Below are 24,418 nucleotides of genomic sequence, written 5' to 3'. Positions count from 1 at the left end.
ACAGCAAAAATAAATAAAATTGATAAAAGGCAGAAAAGGTGATAGTGTGCCCTGAGCACACTATTAAAAAGAAAAAAAAGAAGTCTAGTAAGTAGCTTGTGAGTAGCACTGTGATGGGGCTTTTAAAAATAATAATAATAAAAAAAATAAAATCTCCAACAAATAAAAGCCCAGGGCCAGATGGCTTCACAGGCAAATTCTATCAAAAATTTAAGGAAGAGCTAACACCTATCCTTCTCAAACTCTTCCAAAATATAGCAGAGGGAGAAACACACCCAAACTCATTCTACGAGGCCACCATCACTCTGATACCAAAATCAGAAAAAGATGTCACAAAAAAAGAAAACTACAGGGCAATATCACTGATGAGCATAGATGAAAAAATCCTCAACAAAATACTAGCCAACAGAATCCAGTAGCACATTAAAAGGATCATCAACCATGATCAAGTGGGGTTTATCCCAGGAATACAAGGATTCTTCAATATATGCAAATCAGTCAATGTGATACACCATATTAACAAAGTGAAGGAGAAAAAGCATATGATCATCTCAGCAGATGCAGAAAAACCTTTTGACAAAATTCAACACCCATTTATGATATAATCTCTCCAGAAAGTAGGCAAAGAGGGAACTTACCTCAACATAATAAAGGCCATGTATAAAACCCAAAGCCAACATCTTTCTCATGCTGAAAAACTGAAACAACTTCCACTAAGATCAGGAAGAAGACAAGGTTGGCCACTCTCACCACTATTATTCAATATAGTTTTGGAAATTTTAGCCACAGCATTCAGAGACAAAAGAGAAATAAAAGGAATCCAAATTTTAAAAGAAGAAGTAAAACTGTCACTGTTTGCAGGTGGCATGATACTATACACACAGAAACCTAAAGATGCTACCAGAAAACTACAAGAGCTAATCAATGAATTTGGTAAAGTAGCAGGATACAAAATTAATGCACAGAAATCTCTTGTATTTCTATACATTAATGATGAAAAATCTGAAAGAGAAATAAAGGAAATACTCCCATTTACCATTGCAACAAAAAGTAAAAATACTTAGGAATAAAGCTACCTAAGGAGACAAAAGACCTGTATGCAGAAAACTATATGAAAGAAATGAAAGGTAATCCAAACAGATGGAGAGATATACCATGTTCTTGGATTGGAAGAATCAACATTGTGAAAATGACTATACTACTCAAAGCAATATACAGATTCAATGCAATCCTTATCAAACTCCCAATGGCATTTTTCACAGAACTAGAACAAAAAATTTCACAATTTGTATGGAAACACAAAAGACCCTGAATAGAAAAAGCAATCTTGAGAAAGAATTGTGGAATCAGGCTCCCTGATTTCAGACTATACTACAAAGCTACAGTCATCAAGACAGTATGGTACTGGCACAAAAACAGAAATATAGATGAATGGAAAGGATAGAAAACCCAGATATAAACGCACACACATATGGTCACCTTATCTTTGATAAAGGAGGCAAGAATAGACAATGGAGAAAAGACAGCCTCTTCAATAAGTGTTGCTGGGAAAACTGGACAGCTACATTAAAAGAATGAAATTAGAAAACTCCCTAACACCAACACCGTACACAAGAATAAACTCAAAATGGATTAAAGACCTAAATGTAAGGTCAGACACCATCAAACTCTTAGAGGAAAACATAGGCAGAACACTGTATGACATAAATCACAGCAAGATCCTTTTTGATCCACCTCCTAGAGAAATGGAAATAACAAAAATAAAGAAGTGGGACCTAATTAACTTAAATGCTTTTGCACAGCAAAGGAAACCATAAACAAGACGAAAAAGCAACCCTCAGAATGGGAGAAAATATTTGCAAATGAAGCAACAGACAAAGGATTAATCTCCAAAATTTACAAGCAGCTCATGCAGCTCAATATCAAAAAAACAACCCAATCCAAAAATGGGCAGAAGACCTAAAAAGACATTTCTCCAAAGAAGATATACAGATTGTCAACAAACACATGAAAGAATGCTCAACATCATTAATCATTAGAGAAATGCAAATCAAAACTACAATGAGATATCATCTCACACCGGTCAGAATGGCCATCATCAAAAAAGCTACAAACAATAAATGCTGGAGAGGATGTGGAGAAAAGGGAACCCTCTTGCACTGTTGGTGGGAATGTAAATTGATACAGCCACTATGGAGAGCAGTATGGAGGTTCCTTAAAAAATTAAAAATAGAACTACCATATGACACAGCAATCCCACCACTGGGCATATACCCTGAGAAAACCATAATTCAAAAAGAGTTATGCACAGAATGTTCATTGCAGCACTATTTACAATAGCCAGGACATGGAAGCAACCTAAGTGTCCACTGACAGATAAATGGATAAAGAAGATGTGGCTCATATATACAATGGAATATTGCTCAGCCATAAAAGGAAATGAAATTGAGTTATTTGTAGTGAGGTGGATGGACCTAAAGACTGTCATACAGAGTGAAGTAAGTCAGAAAGAGAAAAACAAATACTGTATGCTAACACATATATATGGAATCTAAAAAAAAAAAAAAAAAAAGGTTCTGATGAACCTAGGGGCAAGACAGGAATAAAGATGCAGACGTAGAGAATGGACTTGAGGACACGGGGATGGGGAAGGGTAAGCTGGGACGAAGTGACAGAGTAGTGTTGACATATATACACTACCAAATGTAAAACAGATAGATAGTGGGAAGCAGCTACATAGCACAGGGAGATCAGCTCGTTCATTGTGACCACCTAGAGGGCTGGGATAGGAGCATGGGTGGAAGATGCAAGAGGGATGGGATATGGGGATATATGTATATGTATAGCTGATTCACTTTGTTATATAGCAGCAACTAACACAACAATGTAAAGCAGTTATACGCCAATAAAGATGTTAAAAAAAAAAAGAGGATAGCTCCAGTATTACACTTTTACTAGTGGAATTTAGAATCTTACTTTCAGTAATCATGTTTGTGCACACACATATGAACACACACACATCACAGTGTAGAATAGATCATGCTACATTTTAACATAGGTTAAAGATACATTGTCTGAGGGAAGAAGAACAGAAGTTGCCATTCTAATAGTCTACTGATCCTCACCTTCTCAAAAGACATGTGTCACTTTACCTAGACTTTGGGTCACTCTCACTGGCCTTCATCACTAATTGAGACAAAACTACATCTCCTTGGACCAAAGGAAACTAATCCATCTAGAGTCCTCTTCTCACATTACACCACGTTTTCCCTCTTTCTTCTATTCCGTTTTGTTCCAATAAGCACCATACTGGACAAATGAGTGAAACATGTTAATAAAGAACTGATACCAATAATAATAATAATGGCATCGTGCTTGCAACTAGGAAACTTCTCAACACATGTTAACTAATGTATCATATCTCATTTAATCCTTACCGTTTTATGTATGGGAAATATGGGGTGAGAAGGTTTTAAATCATGTAGCTGTAAGTATCCACATGTAGAAGTATTAAATCCTGGTCTTTCTTACTTGAATTGTGATACTGCAGAGCTTTCCAGTAGTTTTCTAACTGTAGTCATTTATTCCAGTTAAATGACTCTGAATATTAGTTCAGAAGAGTTATTTGTATATATAAACTCAAATGTTATGACATTCTTTCCTGAGGAAGTATTATACCTTTATATCTCAATGTGACGTATAGGCACAGTATTCAGGTAACCAATAGTAATATTAATGACAATAAATAATTGGTCAGACTTTGATATCAAATTTCACTTGTTAGAATATTCAAATGTGAAAAAATAAAAACAAAGTAAAAAACTGCTCTGAGCCAGTTGGAGTTTATAGCATTAATTGAAACCAACCTCATTTAAATTATTTTGAAAGGTTTCATCTGCAACAATAATTGCCTGAGGATGACAAAGCAAATATGTCAGAAGCCTCAAGGAAAAAGACATGTCACTTAACCACTGGGGAGAGAAGGGGGTAAAAACTGCATATATGAAGACAGTAAGTTTCTAAGATCTACATCTTTCACAGGCAGTTAAGTTTACAACTTATAAGGAAAATCAGCAGAACAGAGTCTTTGCTTTTAGAAATTGAATGGATAAATAATAATCCCAGTTATTTATTCATTCATTCATCTAGCCCTCCATCTATTCATTCATTCATGTATTCATTCATTCATGCATGCATTCATTCATTCATGATTTATTTGTTCCTTAAATATGTATTTAATATTTATAGTGTGCCTGGCACTGTGCTAATTGCTTCAGAAGGAGCAGGAAATCAAACAGACCCATTGGACTGTGATCTTCACAAGAAGGACTTTCGACTTCTGGGTTTGTTTGGATGGGTTTGAGTCTACCGGTCACGGTCTTGACATGAAAAGGTGGCACACTTCAACTAGGTAACTTGAGAAGAATGTTAAAATAGGCTATTTGCAAAGGTTATCAGTAGCATTTAGAAAAAGAAGTAACAGACAGTATACTGCTTCAGGGGTTGGCACCATGGGAAGATATTACCACCCCCAGGCTTGAAGGAGCAAGGATAGGGATCCTTCCCCAGAATGCTGAGAGAAGGTAATGAGAGAAGCTGGCCAAAGGCGCTATGGCCATAAATATCCAGATCATAGGAGAGAAGGCACCTGGGGAATAAATGCCTCAATTCACTCTCCTATTACCCTCTGATTTTCTTCCCATCTTTCTCATTGCTCTGACTCAACCACAATCTAGAACGTGGGAAAACCCATTGAGGCACTGTCCACGTCAGCCTTCTGGGGCATAGAGCAGGTAAAAATGAGTAGAGAGTGGGTGGAAGGCTGGATGGGTGAGATCCAGCATACTGAGTGAGCATTTAAATCTTACAATTCTGTGATAATTAACTTTAACATTTGAATGGACATGTAAGTAAAACGTAAATTTTCTTTCATCTACTTATGTCTCTCCCCAGAATTAATTCTTTAAATTTGTATAAAACCTACTAGGGTGACCATTTTAAGGATTACATTAACAGAGGAAAAGTCCAATACTCAAAGACTTTGGGGTAACTTGTACATTACCCAATTACTAAATGGAGCCAGACATTAAACCCAAAGAGTTTAATTATGGACTGTTCTCTTAGACATCACCCAATACTAGTTTCTTCTTTGTGAGTTTTATGCAAAGGCAACTGTCAAGGCATATAGATCTATTTCATTTTTATAGGCTATATGTTACACTATTTTTAATGTACCACATTTTGTTTAAACAGTGAAAAACTTGAAAACAACCTAAATTTTCATCAATAGATAACAATTACAAACAATGTCACAATGAACGTACTTATGTAGTTACTGTCAGAAATGGGCAAAGACGTCTTTAGGATAAAATTGTATTTGCAGATTTACTAACACAAAGGCTGTGTGCACGTAAAGTTTGGCAAACTCTCCTCAACTAAGTAATGATGTTTGAGAATTTATATTTTAGCATATCTGCTTCAACACAAGATCCTATACATCGACTATTTTCTACCTATGACATTAACTGGATTCATTTGGAAATGTAGGGTAGTTGTAGGTTTCTAGGAAAATCCCATCGAAATACTGATTTAATAATTTCATCAATGAGTACCTCTCCACAGCATGAAAAAAAGAATGCCTTGCATGTTTTCCTTTTTTACTATCAGACTTTGAAACTACTTCAGAATCTTTGAGACCTTCCACTGACATGTTTGTCTATGGTATGTGATTGTTCTCACTGGTAGAGCAAGACGCAAGCAAATATCACTTAAACATCCTTTTTCAAATAAAATAGCATAAAATGGAAACAAATGAAGTTTCCTTTTAGACAGATTCAAGCTGCCCACCCAGAATATGACCTTTTCTCTGAACTTTCTTCTTACGCTACCCTAGAGAGCGACATATAGAAGAGGAAGAATTCTACAGAAGTGTGGTGAGGATTGGGGGTCCTGTTCACATCTAAGCAGAAAGACACCAGACAGCCTCTTTACAACTAGAAAATACCAGCCTCTAGCCATACATTTAAATTGTAAGCGTGAAAAAACAATGCCTGGAAACCACACCGATATCAAACTATGTCACATAGCTCTCTTATGCCTTGTGCCAAAAGCCTGATATATGTACCTTATGATCTATGGGGATACTTAAGATTGGAGAGACCAGTACTACATATTAACTTTGCTTAGGAGGTGCCTTGACTATACTGATTGCTCAAATTATCTACGACTACCTGCTGAATCACATTATGTATGTATTTTTGAAAAAGAGGAAAAAAATCTAATGAAGTGGAATATTACTACCTGCTGCAATTAATGATGCTTTCTAATTTATTTTAAACTTCTTCAAATTTAGAAATAAAAAATATAGATGTGCTTTAGACTTTTTTTTTTTTTTGCTAAAAAATAATTCTTGGTTGAATGCAATGCTGTGGGACATTTATCAAACCAAGTTACAAATAAAAATGGAGACAGAAGTCTGACTTCCGTACACTGGCTCTGGGGTAGGACATAGAAAAATCAAAACCAGTCACCTGTTATGGATTGATACTATAGGAGCAGAAGCTGAAACGCCCTATTATCCCGGAGTGACTTGGACGGGTCCTGAATCTCCCTTAGTCCCTCAAGGCTCCAAGTATCAGAATGGAACAATTTCAAGAACTGAAGTGGGGTAAGTAGCAGGGCTCAGAGTCAAGAACAAGAGGCAAAATCAAGCACAGAGGGGAAGTCCTGCGTTTCTCCACTTTATGAATCCAAACCACCAGTGAGACAAATGATCGTAAGTTAGATTTAAAGCAATACAATCACCTAGATCTGATGTCTAGCGTGGCTTCCTCAGTGTTAACATTCTGATAAAACTGAAATGGGACTGTCAAAAATGGTCACATCCCAGCCACCTGGTATAAATAACCTGTCTGCAGAGGATCCAGTTCCTTTGGTACCTTTGATACTGTTCTTGCTAGCTGCCTTCCTACACAGTCTGACACAACCACTATAATAGGGAGGCGTCAGAAGAGGAAAACACACAGGTTGAAGAAAAGAAAATACTGGTGCTATTTTACTGTTGTTGAAGTTGCTATGTATTTCTTCCCTACGGCACAACACTCAGTGCCTCACTACTGCAATATGCAAATTCCCTAATACTGACCCTCTTTAAAACCCAGCCTGTAGCACTTATTGTTTGTGTGCTCACGGGCCAAATTCAGTTCATTTGTCCTACAAAATGAAGATAGGTCTACCCCATTTTGAGTACTTTAAGAGATAATAATACTGCAAAGAGCTGATATTTATTAGGAGCTTCCAATGTTCCAAGAAATACCCAAAACCCTAAAATGAGGTTTACACTTGCAATAGTTAATTTGTGAGGTAGATGTTATCATCCTCGTTTTCTAAGTAAATAAATGAAAGATCAAGGAGTTTTAAATGACTTTGTCTGATCACAATGAAAATAAGTGTTTAAGCTGGCATATAAACCCAACTCAATTACTGATCCCCAAACTACGGCCCTAATCTTAGACAAAATGTTTTATCAGCTCAGCTTTCCGGATATTTCCTTGATTGTGCAGACAATCATTATATGCATCATTATATGATAGTTCTATGCTAATATCTTTTTACTGTCATTGGACTGGAAAAGAAGGGAAAACTACCAAAGATAATCCTTTTAAATTTTTCTCTTTTTTAAGGTTTCAAAAATATTGAATGCTTTCCATATTATCACTAATTATATTAATAGATTTGTGGAAACAGGGTATTAATAGATACGTGGAAACAATGTAATACCTTCATGTAGTATTAATGCACTAATGGATGTGCCAAGCTATTATTGTCATTCAAACTGATAAGGTATTTTGCCTTTAATGGCTTTGAGTGTTCATCTCCTTGAGAAGTTTTAGAGTCCATGCTAGCTAGTATTTTAATAAAAGTCCTTCCTGTTGACTTGATATTTCACAATTAAATGGAAAATGCTCTGTAACTAATGTGTTTAGAAAGTAGTGATCAGTTACCTATTGAAAATAATAAGTCACAATTTTGAAGCATCTGTGTTTACTGACTTGCAGTTGTCAAAGTAAATTAGTATTTAATTAGGGGGTGCATCTTTATCAGTGATTTGTAAACACCTAAGCTATACCAAGGGTAATGAAGGAACTACAGTAATTGTTGAAGTTAGTAGTCAAGCTTTGTTTTCTACATGAAACAAATATTTCAAAAGTGTTGGAAAAAGACAGAAAAAAAAAAGAGACAGAGAGAGAGAAATTATTACTGAATTGGCTCAATCTGTTCTCATTTTCTAGAATCTAACAACTAATCCTAGAATTATGAGAATGTTGTCATCCTAGACTATTCTCTATCAAAATATGCCAGTGGATTTATTTCTCTTGTTTTGACTCTATCAGTCATATTGCAGATTGATAACTATAGACACATTGGTTAAATACAATGTGATATCAACCATAATGATTAAACAAATATGTTTCTCTCTCTCTCTTTCTCTGTATTCGAGAAGGAATCATCTCTATTTCTAAAGGAAAGATCTGCACCTGAGATTGTTCTATAAAGCCAGAATTTATTTAAAAATCTCACACAACTACCAATTATAGTATTGTTTTAGAATACTGAGGTAGAATATTTATTACAGAGCTTGGAATAATGCTTGGGTAAACTAAATAGTTTGATACTTATATAATTTTCAAACATGAGAATTAAATCTGTTGGAAATAAGTCTCCTTAAACCATTTACAACCTATGTGTAAAGCAATTCCTTAGTTTAGTTGACTTCTAATAATTTTCTTATGGGATGAGCAAGTTCAGAAAATATTACAGTTTGAATATTTAATAAAACACATGAACATTCATTTTAATACATAACACTTTTTATGAAGAGCAATGAATATAAAAGCATTTTCCCCAACATGCGGCAAATGCTTAAGTTAATGTTATCATGATCGAAGGTGCTTAAAACACTCTCCACGCACATCAAAATTACTGTACCTACCTCTTCTTGTTTTGCGCATTCAGATCTATCTTTACTTTGACCATCTTAGCATTATTCCCAACAATTTAAGCTTAATGAAAAGATTTCAAAATATGACACTGTGTCCAAATTAAATTTTAGAGAAACATTCTGTATTATTATTATCTTGGATTCAATAGGTTTATGAATTGCAACAATGGGCAATAAATGAGTTGAATATGTTGAGGATATAGTATGCAGGCACTGAGTCTCTGGAAAGTTTTTCCAAAGTAGCACAGCACCAGATATTGTGTTGAGGTTGAGGAAGAGGATTTCTGTGTCTGTGTCTAATACAGACAATGGGCAAGGGCTTTGTCTTACCAGGACCGATTTAGAAATCAGGTGACTAGATCAGACGTGGTCTTATAACCAGGAATTCTTGTGCATCACAAAGTGAGAAGTAATTCATCAAGGTTTGACTGTGAGGGACACTTGGTTAGGTGCTAGGAACACAGAGATAAATATCTGAAGCTATGATTTTATAAAACTTAACAACTGGTTGAAGAAACCAACTAGAAAACCAATGGTCTATAAACATCATGGTCACCAAACTAATAACGAATTAAGAGCAAGGGATTTAGAAGTGTGCTCTAGATTCTAGAGGAAATAGGTCCTGCCTCTGCCACATGCTTAGCTGTCCTGATTTTAAACAGTGAGGAAAGAGAATCCATACTACATCAATAGTGGGAATTTGATATTCATGACTTATTACAAAGGTGTTAGCAAAACTTACAGGACAAAAGTGACCAATGAAGCAAGAAATTAGTATCAACAAAAAGCCATTATCAACTTTACAAGCTAGGGATATAAAAAGGAAAGCTGGAGTTACCAGAGTTGAGTAGCTGAAGCCATCTGGCATCAGTAGGATAATGGGGGAGGGGTATTCAATAGGCAGTAGAACCACTGAAGGACTGCAGTCACTTCTGAAGATTCTACGCCATATAGACAGAATTGGGGCTATACTGGCTTTTTCCCATGCTCCACACTCCAAATTCCTGCCACTGCCTCTACTGTACTGAAAAGAAATGTGAAACCAGTTGGCGAGGGAGACTAGGAAATGTAGGTTTCAAGACACTTCCCACCACCCAGGACAAAGAAAGTGCAAGGAAGTTACCAGATAAAGAGAAAAATGACTATGACTAGTGCAGATAAATTACTTAAAATCTATGAATTCTGCTAAAAGTCATCCAATAGCTTCCCATGGCATTTAAGCTAAAATATGAACCCCTTACTTTCACACACACACACACACGCGCACGCACACGCACACACACTCTATGTACTCCAATCCACATAGATTTACCCAACATCTCAGTATTATCCCCTATTCCTAGTGGACTTCAGTTTCATTCTTATGTCAACTTCTTCCTGTTCAAGACCTACTTTTCTCTCTTCCTCAAATGGAGTTCTCTCTAGATCTGCTTGGTTGGTTCCACACTGCAGTGCAGATTTCTGTTTAAATAACATTTCCTGGTAGAGTTCTTCTTGGACCACCCAATCTAGAGCAGTCCCTTATCCACTTATAGTCACAATAACCTCAGCGTGTTTCTATTCTTTGCAAAGCTCTTTTACTGTTTGATATCAAACGCTGAATTATGAAGCAATATTGTAAAATTTAAAAACAAGAATGTCTGCCTGTTCCTACAGAATATAGATTCCATGTGAGCAGGGACTTTATTTATTGCTTTATTTAGTACCTAAAGAATGCCTCTCAAATAGTTGCTCCCCAAAGTATATTTTTTAATAACTTGGATGAACCTGTGCTGCTATGAGAAATATCAGCCCTGCTTTGTACATGAAAAAATTGATGTTCAGAAAGTTTAAATACAGTAAGATATGTGAATTTATATAGGTGTTTTAATTTTTTAATTGAAATATAGTTGATGTATATTATTATGTTAGTTTCAGATGTACGACATAGAGATTTGACATCTTTATACGTTATGAAATGATCACCATAAGTCTAGTAACTATCTGTATAGCATATACATTTTAAGTGTAGAATCTAAAATAAAAAAATATGCAGTCAGAAGAAATTTTCTTTCCTCTTCATGCCAAAGAAAAAGAGAAAGATAGACTCACGTGTATAAATCTGTCTTGCTTTCCAGAATGATAGTGGAAAAACATATTTCTAAGGGTTTGACAAATTCCTCAATAAAAATATATTTTATCCTAGAACTATATGTTATAACAATACTTCAGAGGAGGATTCCATTATTTAATTATAGACATATTAATCAAAAAACTTTTGATTCATTTTATTATCAAGATTTACTGGCATCATGGGGATCATTGTTATTTATTAGGGATTTAGGATTGTGATTATTTAGGGATTTATTTCTTTGTGTTGACTGATTTATTGTAAATGTGTACATAGCATGATGTATGGTTTCTTTTTAATGTTCATCAACTATTGGATTGGAAAAGGTCTTGTAGTAACCTGGATATGAAGTCCAATTATCATTTCACATCCTCACTTTTTATTTCTGGCTTCCCTTCTTTCACTGGTCTCCATAGTTTCCACAGAACAGGTTTATTTTGGTTTAACTTTGGATAAAAGTACATATTTCTTTTATTTTAAAAGTAATGTACTAATAAGAACCTACTGTATAAAAATAAAATAAAATAAAATAAAAAAAATAGTAATGTACTATACTTCCATACTATGGAACTGTGGATAACACAATAGCACACTGTTGTAAAGAACTAGGGCAAATGAACTGGCCTTATAACTTATTTGTCCAATAGAATGTGGCTAAAGTGACACTGTGCCAATTCTGGGTTTAGCCCATATGAGTTGGGGGGCTTCTGATTTTGCTCTTTTGGAAACCAGCTACCATGCCAAGAAACTCAAGCTAGTCTACTGAACGATGAGAGGGAATGTAGAGAATAAATGAAAGAGGTCACATGGATAAAAGCCATAACTCACTAGCTGGCCACCAGCACCAATGTCTTGGACATATGAATGAGGGTATCTTGGATATTATAGCACTGGCCAAGCTCACAGTTGAATGATGCCAGCTGAGTGACCTCCCCCCACCAACCTCAAGTGGAGTACAAGTGAAACAGAACTGCCTAGCTGAATTCAGCCAAGCTACAGAATTACAAAAATTCATAAAGCATCACTGCATCATTATTTTAGGTCACCAGATATGATTTATTATAAAGCAATAAAAAATTGAGAAAGTGGGTCTGTTCGCATTCTCAGGATGCAGCTGGGTCAGATACAAGATCGGGGTAAAACCAGGAGTAGAGGTCTTTCACATATATCAGTAGAAGCTGAGCCCCTGACTGCTCATCTTTTCCTCATTACACCTCTGTTTCTTCATGGGGAATAATCCTCAGACTTTGTATAATGTAGAAAATAGTCACCAAAATTCACTGTCACAGTTCAACTAGTATAATTCATGGTCTCATCTTCTCTTTTTCAAAATACACACTTTATTAAGTAGGCTTCATTTAACATCCGCATTATGAAAGTTAAATGATAAAATCTGAGTGACCTTTATTATTTTGCATGAGGCTGCTCTCATCACCTTATCTCAGTTTTTGAAAAGGTCATCACCAGTTGTACTTGGGGATCCGTTAATAATGTGTTAGTGTCTGCTTTGTAGGCCAAGGAATTATCCACAAATCAAAATACACAAACATTATGAAACTGAGTTTACAACTATGTGAAGCAACTTGTGTGGGATGGGTGTGCTAATTTTGTATAGGCTTATTGCCTGGCAGTAACTACAGGAGATTAATGATACAAGTATAAAATGCTACCTCTTTGAATGCACAAGCCATATTAAAATAATGGTAAGATGGGGGAAAAAAAGCTTAGACAGGCTTGATTCCAGCACAAGTTCTAACATTGATTGTATGACTGGAAACAAACTCCTTGGCCTCTTTGTTTAATTTCCTTTTCTACAAATTGGGAAAAAGCTCCTTTCCAGACCTAACAATAGTATGGCTGTGAAAGGCAATTGCAATACTGTTCAAAGCGTTTGTGAACTGAAAAGTTCTTTACTTCAAAACTTGCCCCAAACTAATAAATGTCCTTTGTTCAACTGAGGTTACCCCATTACTTTATTATCTTTTTCAGAGAAACTGTATATGGTGTGGGGGGAAGCAGTGGTGATGGTGGGCAAAGCTGGGATTGAACTGGAGCCCCACCAATTACGAGTTGATCCCAAGTTGAACTTGGGTTGTCACTCTCCCACTCTGAGTCTCAATTTCCTCAAATGAACTATGGGATAATCTTAAGGGTGTGATGGGACTTCGAGGTAAAGCATCATGCAGGTTACCCTCCATGTCCCCTAAATATTCGTAGTACCTTCTCTGCCCTGAGTCCCAACTGGATGATCTCTATGAACTGTGCAGTCTGGGTCCCCTGTGCTTTCCAGCTTCTTGTTGGGTTGAGCTAATGAAAACCATTATAGGAGATTGTAGAATAGGAGGAAAGGGAGGCTGGATATTTTACGCTGTCATTGTCTGAGTTTCTTCAAGGCTAAGATTCCTGATGGGAGCTCCTCCCACATTGTTCCAGCTCTCACTGGCCTCCAATAACTGTAGTCTCTCCTGCTTCTTCCATCTTTGAAGAATTTAGGACTTCTTGGCATGTCAGTCCCTTAGTGCCCGGCCATCCCTTATTAGTTCCTTTAACTCTCCACCTTCCTTTAATTTTGGAGACAGTTTCTTTATAAACCCTTTTGAGTATTCCATCTGTTTTCCTGACAAGACCTTAATGCTTCAATGTGCCAGTCACATATTAATCTCTAAAAGCTGTTAGCATATTTTATGATAATAATTGTAGTACGTTAGGTAATAAAAAGTCTGATCTTTATGAACCCGCCCTTCTATTTCCTTTCTTTCTAACTTTAATATTGTTTGCTTTGGGGGGAACATCGACTACCTGAAATCATTAGGAAAAGAAAAAGGAGACCCAAATTTGTGGAACACTACTGAGTAAGGAAGAAGTCAGGGGAGAGCATTTGTCTTCAAGGAACTAGGCAGAGAATTTGATTCCAAGATATCTCCGGTGATGGCTGTGAATGAGTTTTGAGTATGTATGACTAAATGAAAATGCACTACTAGAACATTCTGACCCAGAACCCAAGTTCCTGTTTTATCCATGCCCACCTTAGACTGGGGCTCTGAACAGAGACATGACACAAGCCAAACTCTCCCTACTCATACGCTGACCCAGTGTGCATGACGGGTAAGGTTTAACTATCATTGCTCTTTGGCTCTACGGCTACATTAAAATGCCTCACGTTTCTTTGAGCCTTTTTGAAAAGTCCCCTAAACCACTCCAAAGTTTTACTAAAGCTATTAACTGTCTTCATAATGCTTCCCATTCACCAGGTAAAAATAGAAATTCAGGTAATAGATACCTATGCAGACAAATAAATACAATGATATTTAGCTAGCAAGCTTATTAGATAGATAGATGATAGATCAATAGATAGATAAATTGAGATAGGTGTTAAATAGACAGGTAGGTAAGATTACAGTAAGATGGTATATCTTCTGTATGAGTATTTTAAAATTTATTTCAATTCAAATGGATTTCTGTCACAACCCTATTAAGAAAGAAACAAACCTCCTATCTCTGTTCAAAAATTTTCCAGACCACTATACTACTGTTGCCGTAGGTTATTCAAGCAAAGTTTTCTTTAAGGGATATAATTTTCAGTATCTCTCCTCTCAACCCCTAATCCTCTCCCAAATGCCCATTAAATATTGTCCAAAATACTTTATTTTGATCCACCCATATCTTGGCTCCTTTCTTTTTGTTTGCATCTGAAATGGAGCAGACATCTTGTTTACCAGGGACCATAGTAAAGTGAGTTCACTTATTGATTGACATTATCAAGCAGTCAGACAGACACTGTAGCAGGTAAAATTGCTTTTTTTGTGTGCTGTTGTCTGCCAAACTTTAACAGAGAAAGTGATGTGCTTTTGCTAGGCAGGGCTACTATACAAGTAGGTCTTAAAAATGTTGCAAACATTAATGGTGTTGGATCAATAATAGTACTACCACAGGTAAAATGTTATTACATATATTATTAAGACATTGCTCAAAATGGAGTGACTCAAAGGACTTGGAGAATGTATGAGTAATTGCTGTATCACTGATACAATAAAATGCTAATGGAAGTTTTGCCATACAACATGCTGCGTATATTTTTCCCCAAGATTTTACAAAGAGTGATTTTGCATTAATGCACGATACAGACCCCCAACTGCTCCATCACAATCTCATCTTCCTCCTCCACATGAGCCAATTCAGAATGCAGAAGATGATATTCTTTCTCTACTCATTATTTTTTTTTCCAAAATCTCCCATGAAATAAAAGGTAAAATAGGATAAGCATACCTTATTATGCTTTATTATTCTAAATATTTAATACAGGATTAAATAAAACTGGCTTTAATACTGTCATCTGAGCAGCGTGTAATATCAAATGTTAGTTCCAGAGAGCATTGTGGACTGCCATAAAAAAAAAACAAAAAACTTTATTTACTAGTAGTTCCCAAAGATAAGCAACTGTGTTCTTTCACTGAAGTTAGGAAAACATGAGCTAGACTAGAGCTAGACTACTTCAGTGTGTTAAAAGAATATTACGCAAATATTCTCATTTTTTCAACTAACTTGGTCCTTATATGTTCTATATAGAGAACATGTACACAAAGATGATGGAGCTGGTAGATACGAGAAGATCTTGGATCTTGTGTAGCTCTCTTTCCCCAAATATTTATATAGTTGTCTACTTATTTTTATTGATTTAAATATGTATCACTGGATTTATTTTAGTTGAAGTTCTGTCTCTTGAAGAAAAAGGTAAAGATAAAAAAAGAAGAATATCCCCATTTTTAAAGATGAAGTAAATCATTTTACCTAAAGTCACCTTCTGTCTGAGTGTGCAGAGCTGAAATTTGAACCTAAGCATGGCTGGCACCAAAGCTGAAGGACTTTACACTGTACTTCATAAGCTCAATTTTTAAAATATGCATCTTGTATGAAAAGAAGATAATTTGAAATGATGTAGATTAACCAATCCAATGAATAGATGCAGTTTATGGATCAGTTCAAACACCAAGAATTACCTGTCTTTGTCTTTGTTTTAAAAAAACACAACAGTGGTTTTATATTTTAGAAATAATAATGTTATCTGCATGATCCAACTTTAATATATATTTATAAATTAATATACATAGCTTATTTCTGGAAAGAAAATCAGAATAGTATCTGGAGAATGAATGTTGTCTCTCTTCTGTACTCCACAAGAGGCCATTTTGGAACCAATAATGCATTTAAGTGTTTTTAATTATTAAGTGTGTCCAGGGGCAGTTGCCATGTCACACAGTTGCTCTCTTTATACTATCTTCTAAATGTTGCTAGTCTCATTACTTTAATTATTTTTGCAATTGATTCCTAAATTTTACCATTAGGTAATTTAATTAACGATTCCATTGATAACTCCATGCTGTTAAAGCATTTTTAAAGTAACATTTCAGCTTAGATAAACAAACTCTGGATTTAAATTTTTCATTAATAATTATGAAATTTGTACCCAGAGTACAAGAATGACCCTTGGGGGATTTTTCTGTTATTGTAAAGTACAGAGCATTAAAAGAACTCTGAGCATTGATCAAGTGGAACAGTTCTCCAGTGATTAAAACATCAATGAAGATAATTCTCTACCCTCCTTTGATGGGTAAAAAGAAGAGCAAAGATAATTACACTCTAGGAGTGATCCTAACCATTAATTAGCTGCTTCTTCTAAGTAGGTTTATATCTGGGAGGAGGGGAGTGACAGCTATTGCTTTCCTACTAAAGCATGTATCTGATTGGGTCACTCCCTTGCTGAAACCCTTTGAACGATGTGCCACTGCACCAAAGATGAAGTGGAAAATGCTTAGTTTCCTTAGAAGGCTCTACCTAGTCTAGCCCCTGCCCACCTCTCTACACTGATGCTTTCTCTCCTTCCTTGTTACAGACTCTTTCAGCTCCTCATTCACAGCACTACTCCTTCCTGTCATAGAACATTTGTATTAATGCTGCCTCTGCCTGGAAATCCCTGTCCTCCTGCTTCCACTGAGTCACTTTATCATTTCAAAGTGAAATCATCTTTGACCACTCACATGATGCCAGATTTCCTTATTATTAATGTCTGAGCACTATGCGTACCTCATTATTAGCAATTAGAATTATAACGTTACATTTATGTGTGTGACTGTTTGATTAAAGCATGTTTTCCCCATTAAATTGTGAGCTACATGAGAGGCAAGGTCATGTCTGCTTCTACTCAGCAATGATCATAAAACATGGCACACTGTGATTACTCAACATATTCATGTTAATGAATGAATGCATAGTAAGCTTTTGGATATTCTAAGAATAGTACAGTATAATCAATATAGTCTGGTTGAGTCGAAGGTTAATATGTGTTTTAGAAATAGAAACAATTGTGTACAAATGATGTCGCTTCAATTCGACAAATGTCTCATTTACAGAGTGGGCATATTACCAGATGGGACAATTTCGAGGATTAAATGAGTTAATTTTGTCATTGTGCTTCAACCAAATTTAGCTAATTCATGGAGTTGTGAAACAAGTAACTTATTGATTGATTCATTCAAGAAACATTTATTGAACATACATGGTATACATAAAAGGCTCTGTGCTATGGGTTATAAAGTGAAACTCTTCAGGACTATTCCCCGACTTCACAAGCTTTTCTGATCCTAACTGTAATGCCACCATAGTCGCTGAAAGACTAAAAGAAATGCACATGAGCCACCTTGAGATCGTGTAAAATGGTAACACTTCAGATTCATAGGCATCATGGAGTGTTGCCTATTATACCTTTATTTTGTGATGATATTATTGTCATATTTCAACTTTTGACATCCTGGGGCTCTTTAATTGAGTTGAGATCCACAAACTCTAGTATGTTATTATGACCCCACAGTTTTATATCTGAATGACTCTTACCAGAAATTTACTTAGGAAACACAGTGTTGTTTTTGTTTTTAGTTTCCCTTGATTTAAAGACTACCTCTTGAGTCAGTGACTATTCACTAAAAAGTGTGGGAAAATGATGAGTAATGTGAATCATTTCCAAAAGGTTACTAAAAAAAAAAAATGGAGTGACCTAGATTTCAAGTACAAAACTAGCAAACTACACATCACTGGCAAAAGTTCAGCTTGGAGTCTGAAGTAGTTGATCTGCTTATAAAATCTTGTGAGTAGAAGAGAGAGTCTCTAAGGTGACAGAGTCACAGACTCTGCAGCCCATTTTACAAGTGGAGTTTGGTACTCTAGAAAGGGACTGATTGTACAATTGATATTTTTTTAATATAACATGATTTTGCACATGAATCCTAAACTATATTTTTGGGGACACTATGATATTCTTCATATAATTATTCAGACAAAGTACGAAGGGATATTCAAAGCTTTGAAAATGGCATTTAAAATGAGATCAAGAAAGGAAAATAGTAGCTACTCAATTAACTGTACCAGACACTTAGTGTGGGCAGAATCATCAATGATCCCAATGACCATTAGGCTGGCATACTATTTTTTCCCCATTTTATGGATAGGGAAATTAAGGCTCAATGACGATAAGTAACTTCTATAAATAATATGGCCAGGGCTTCCCTGGTGGCACAGTGGTTGAGAGTCCGCCTGCCAATGCAGGGGACACGGGTTCATGCCCCGGTCCAGGAAGGTCCCACATGCCGCGGAGCGGCTGGGCCTGTTAGCCATGGCAGCTGAGCCTGCGCGTCCGGAAACTGTGCTCCGCAACGGGAGAGGCCACAACAGTGAGAGGCCCACGTACAGCAAAAAAAAAAAATAATAATAATAATATGGACAACTAATTATTACTTACTAATATTCTTTACTAATTATTAATGTTATTAATTATTATTGATATTATTCATTATTATTAAAGTTAATTCTTTATTATCTGTTTCTCTGGACTAGAATACCACCTCCAAGAGAGCAGAAACACCTTCATGGTTAATTACTCAAAATTCCTTAGAACTTATAACTTGTCAAAAATAGGTGCTTAAAAATATTTTCTTGAATTAATAAACTATTTTATATATTTTAAATACTCATGACAAATTATGATTGTGAAATAGCATAAATATAAAGGGATTGCACAACTTACAAATTCAGTTGATCATTTTATTTTTATTAATTTCACTCTTCTGAAACCATTAGCACAGTAATCTCCTTTTTAATAATTAGTATAATTTGAAAAAAATTAAAACTGTGTTTGAACTTAATCATTTTTTTAAAAAATAAATCCATCAATTAAACCCTCTATCAAAAGCTTTCTTCCTAATTTTGTAACTTGCAGCTACATTAGCCTAACTTGAAAGCAGTTTAATCTTCATACTGCCTCCTGATGTTTTTATTTTCATCTACATATAGGCCTTTTTATGTTTTTGTTCTATCACATTAAAAAATAATCCAGGAAATGGACTAATCTCATTGTGCCTTAACCAGGGTTTAAACTATTTAATGTGGCATTGGTTGCTTCCTACTTTCTAAATAGGTCTTTTAAGCTTCAGAAGTTCTAGTGATCTATTCTGTAGAATGTGTGATAGGCCCAATTACTCATCTCTAGACATGTTATATCCATCGTCAATTTACAAGTCACCACACTTCAGTAACAGAAGGGAGTTAATCTGGATCAGGAAAGTGGTCCAGAGGAGATACAATTAGGACCAAGTCAACATACAGTCCCTGTAGTAACGAGAGGGAATTCCTGAATGGTTGGATTCTATCTACTTAAAATAGGTGGCAGTAATCATTATACAACAGCATGAGTTCACTAAGTGAAAGTCATGTCATACTAACTTCGTTAACAGTCTTTCCCTAATTAGTTTCTTTAAGAGTATCTCTAGATATAGTTAAGTATTAGGTTGGCGAGAGTGTTCGTTTGAGTTTTCCGTAACATCCCATGGAAAAACTCGAATGAACTCTTTGGCCAACCCAATAAATCAGCCTATTAATCACAGAAACAAAATGACCTAAGCGGTGAACATATGTTATAGTTGGCAGAGCTTGACTGATATTCTGAGGAGTGGAGAGAATTTAGTTTGTTAATAGGGAAAATATCTTTGAAATGCTATAGAAGTTTATTGTTTACCTGTCCATTTAATACTTTTGAATGACTGGTTTTACTTGGACCCTCTTATGTGTCAGGCACTGTACTAGGCAGAGGATAAATGCATGGGCTCAGAATCACGGAAGGAATGAATCCACTTAATCAGGGTATTCACATGGTGTTTCCCAGATCCTTATGATTTTCTCGGCAAGACCTCATCTCTCATGGTTGTCAAGAGTAAGACCCAGCAGCAGGGCTCCCAATTCAACACTGTTCTCCTTTCCAAGGGGTTTAAGTTTTTATCTATTTCATATATTGATTGGCTAAAAAGTGCACTTGAAGTTTAAGCTCAGTGGCCTCCAAAATGTTAGAAAACTACTATAAGAATCATGGCAATTTAGTCATAAAATGTTAAAACGGTGAAACCCAGGAATGTAACTCATAATATGGCAACTTTGATTTATAAAGGCCTGTCCTCACAAATGTTTATTAAGGTAGATATTTTCAGCATTCAGAGGAGGGAATGAAGGGTCAGAGGTGGTTAGTGACTTGTCCAAGGGCAAAGGCTGTGCTGTGACATGGCGGGTCCCAGTACTCTCCGTATCCACCAAGGGCATTGGGGAAATACTAAACAATCTTTTTGCTGAGTGATCTGAGAGGACACTGATGCCAGCCCCTTTTTCCTATGAGGAATGAGAAGAGTGATGTATCTCTAAAGCAAATGAAGGCACTTCTGTTGTTGGCAGAACACCTGCAACAAATGTCTGAGATGACACTTAATAACACGAGCTTTTGAATCGAAGGAAAGGAACTTAAACCTTAATTTATTATTAAACACTGATTATTAATTGCATGAATATGGAAAAGTTACTCCCCTTCCTTAATCTTCAATTTCCTCTTCTATAACGTATAGATAATAAAAACTCCCCTATAGAGCTACTGTTTGTGTTAAAAGTTAACGTTATTAATAAAGAGCCTAAAACAGTGACTGGAAAACAGATGCTAGTTTCAGGGTGCCTACTTCAATTTTTCTACTACATCTATGAATATCATACTAAGTGAACTAAGTCAGACAGAGAGAGACAAATATTACATGATATCATTTATATGTGGAATCTAAAAAAAGAATGATGCAAATGAACTTATTTACAAAACAGAAACAGACTCACAGACTTGGAAAACACACTTATGGTTACCAAGGGGGAAGAGTAGGTGGGAGGGATAAACTGGGAGATTGGGGTTGACAGATACACACTGCTATAGATGAAATAGATGATCAATGGAGACCTACTGTATAGCACAGGGAACTCTACTCAATATTCTGTAATGACCTATATGGGAAAAGAATCAGAGAAAGAGTGGATATATGTATATGTATGAACGAATCACTTGGCTGCACACCTGAAACTAACACAACATTGTAAATCAACTATGCTCTAATATAAAATGAAAATTAAAAAAATATAAATCCCAGTATATAAGGTCAAAAATGTACTTCAGGGACTTCCCTGGCAATCCAGTGGTAAAGACTCAACACTTCCACTGCAGGGGTCATGGGTTCAACCTGTGGTTGGGGAACTAAGATCCCACAAGCTGTGTGGTACGGCCAAAAAAAAAAAAAAAAAAGTACTTCAAAATCTGCAGAAGTGCTCAAAATGTTCCTTGATTTTTAAAAATTTATTGTTATAATATTGGTAAATTGAGAGCCACGTAGGTGTCCAAAAATATAGAAACATTTATGCACGTCATTGTTTATATTGCAGATCTTCAATACAGATTGTATTACTAAAATAGATATTGTCAATATCAAAATAAATAATTTCAAAATGCATAGTTTTATGTCCATAACATAATATAGATATGTAAAAATTAACCTTAAACCTATGACCTACAGAGTCCAGTGATACTATTCTGAGATCACTCAGATGTAAAAAAAATTACCCAAATTATTGGTCAAAGCAACTAACAGGAGCAAGGCAGAATCTGCTGGGAATGGACTACACAAAGCTGTGACTATATGGAGGAAATAGGGGACTTATTGTGACCATATGTGCAAACAAGCTACCACTCAGAAAGATTAATAACACCTACTTTACAGACTTCTGAAGATTCAGCAAAATAAAGCATAAAATGATGCTGAGGACAGGATATCACTTGGAGTTTTCATTTATTACACATATATTTAAGCTACTGTTGATAATGAGATATTGAAAGTATTTTAGCTAGAAAAGAGAAGATAAGTAGAATATAAGAATTGCCTTTATATGTTTAAATAATCACTCGTACATGCCTAACCTTCCAAATTCCTGGTTTTGGCATCTGAAACCATACAAAGGGAGGAAGCAAGTTTTAATTCAGTATCAATAGATACAGCTTAAAAATATGGAAACATAAAAGCTTGCTTTAACATGAATCCTCTTATTTTTAATGGATGGTCAAGATCCCATTCTGGAGACTGAGAATGGACTTGAGTGGCTATAGAACTTACTTTCTCTCCTTGGATGTAAATGTAATGCAAATTAGAAAGTGACTTTTAGGAATACAGCAAGAAAACCATATCTATTCAGGAGGATGAAGAGAGTTCATGAAAGGAGGAATAGTTAGGGCAAGCTGAGCTAGGCACCTGCAAATCCCTTGGCTATTCCATATTCACCTATTTCTTCTTACATGATGTTTGAAAGCACAGGGATGGACTAAAAACAAAATGAGGACTAACTCCTTGGTATTATTGTCCAAATGAGCTGACAAAACAAAAATAATTTTCTATGGAAAGAGTAATAAAAATAGGATGATTTTGTAGAGACCAATGTGCCTTTTATTTTCAAATTTGGAGAAACAGAAATGGAAGGGAGGCATTTGCTATGTACTAAACTATTCATGAATAAAGCCAATACCTTTCAATTTTCCCATCTAGGGACTTGACAGATGTGGTCAAAAGCCAACATGTAGCGCTCTTTTCTGAACGTGAAGCATCAAATTAAATGTGAGCCCCTGGTCCTGCAATAATAGAATATTAACATCTGACTCCGACCTACAAAAACTGATCCATTGTCATACCCGACCTTACTATGTAATGCAGCTCATATGTTATGGACGCGTAGATTAGGCTCTGAAGTTTTTATTTTGAGAATCTTATGTGATCAATCCAGGGGTCCCCTTTCACATGTCACGTCTACAAACTCATCCTTCCTTAACTAGTATTTACTGAAAATGAGTTTTGAACTTTTCTTAACTTTTCTAAGGAATTAGATCAATACCCTCTTTCAATGTTACTTGAAAAAATTTTCCTTCACACTACAAAATGACTAATCACAAAGAACTCATTTGTAATCTCCTAAATAATAAATGATTTTCATTATGCTTTTGCTCCAAAAACTGCTTTTTAAAGCCAAAAATGGCACATGGTTCCTGTACTATGAAAATCATGTTGGATGATAGTAAAATGCTTGGTTGGTAGTGAGGGTTGATGCTAAGTTACTAACTAAAATCATAAGTCAGAATTCCTTTTAATTCCTATACGAGGAATAATATTAGCTATACTATTTAGGATTCATAGGCCTTGCTATGCATTATACAATACCTGAAAAATATCTCCCTATGCAAAGCACCATTAAAATTAATGACGCAAGGAAGCAGCCTCATAAAATTATGCACTCATATTCTCATAAAGAGCAATGACAATTGTGATCAATTTTTACCAGGCAGTTTCTAGGGTATAAGTTAGAATACTGTGTCTGTGGGGGATTTGCTCAGTAGAGGTCTCTGTAGCATACCTGATGCAAAACTTCTTGGGTGTATTAATTTTCTTCTCCATAACATTAAGTCCCCTCCCTTTAACATGACATACATATGGTCTTATAATAATCTATAAATTCATTAAATAATTACTCAAAGTAATGTTTTAATCTGTTAATGAGTATTTGACACTTAGTCAAGGAATTAGTGCAGTCATAACACTACAGTGGGTAACAACAGTGGATAAGACACTTAGCTCCACCGAGTTTGAAATACTCTCGCTCTCATGTATGGGAAAATATCAAATGGAATTTGAATGACTGTTTCTATTTCTAGTACTACAAGAATTAAAGTCCAAACTCCTAACAATTACCACATGTGTGATTCTGGAAATGGAGAAGGTAAATTAATTGGTGTCCATACAAACAGATTTTAGTTTTGAGTTCCTAAAACAAAGCTCAATGATTTATAATATTTGATGGAAATGTGATCCTCTGGAAAGATCTTTTAAGGCCACCCCCCAGGATAAAGTCCAAGTATGAGGGAGGGAGAT

Source organism: Pseudorca crassidens, chromosome 20 (genome assembly GCF_039906515.1).
Source record: "Pseudorca crassidens isolate mPseCra1 chromosome 20, mPseCra1.hap1, whole genome shotgun sequence".
Lineage (NCBI taxonomy): Eukaryota > Metazoa > Chordata > Mammalia > Artiodactyla > Delphinidae > Pseudorca > Pseudorca crassidens.
The sequence above is the reverse complement of the archived record's forward strand: the minus strand, read 5'-3'. Positions refer to the sequence as shown.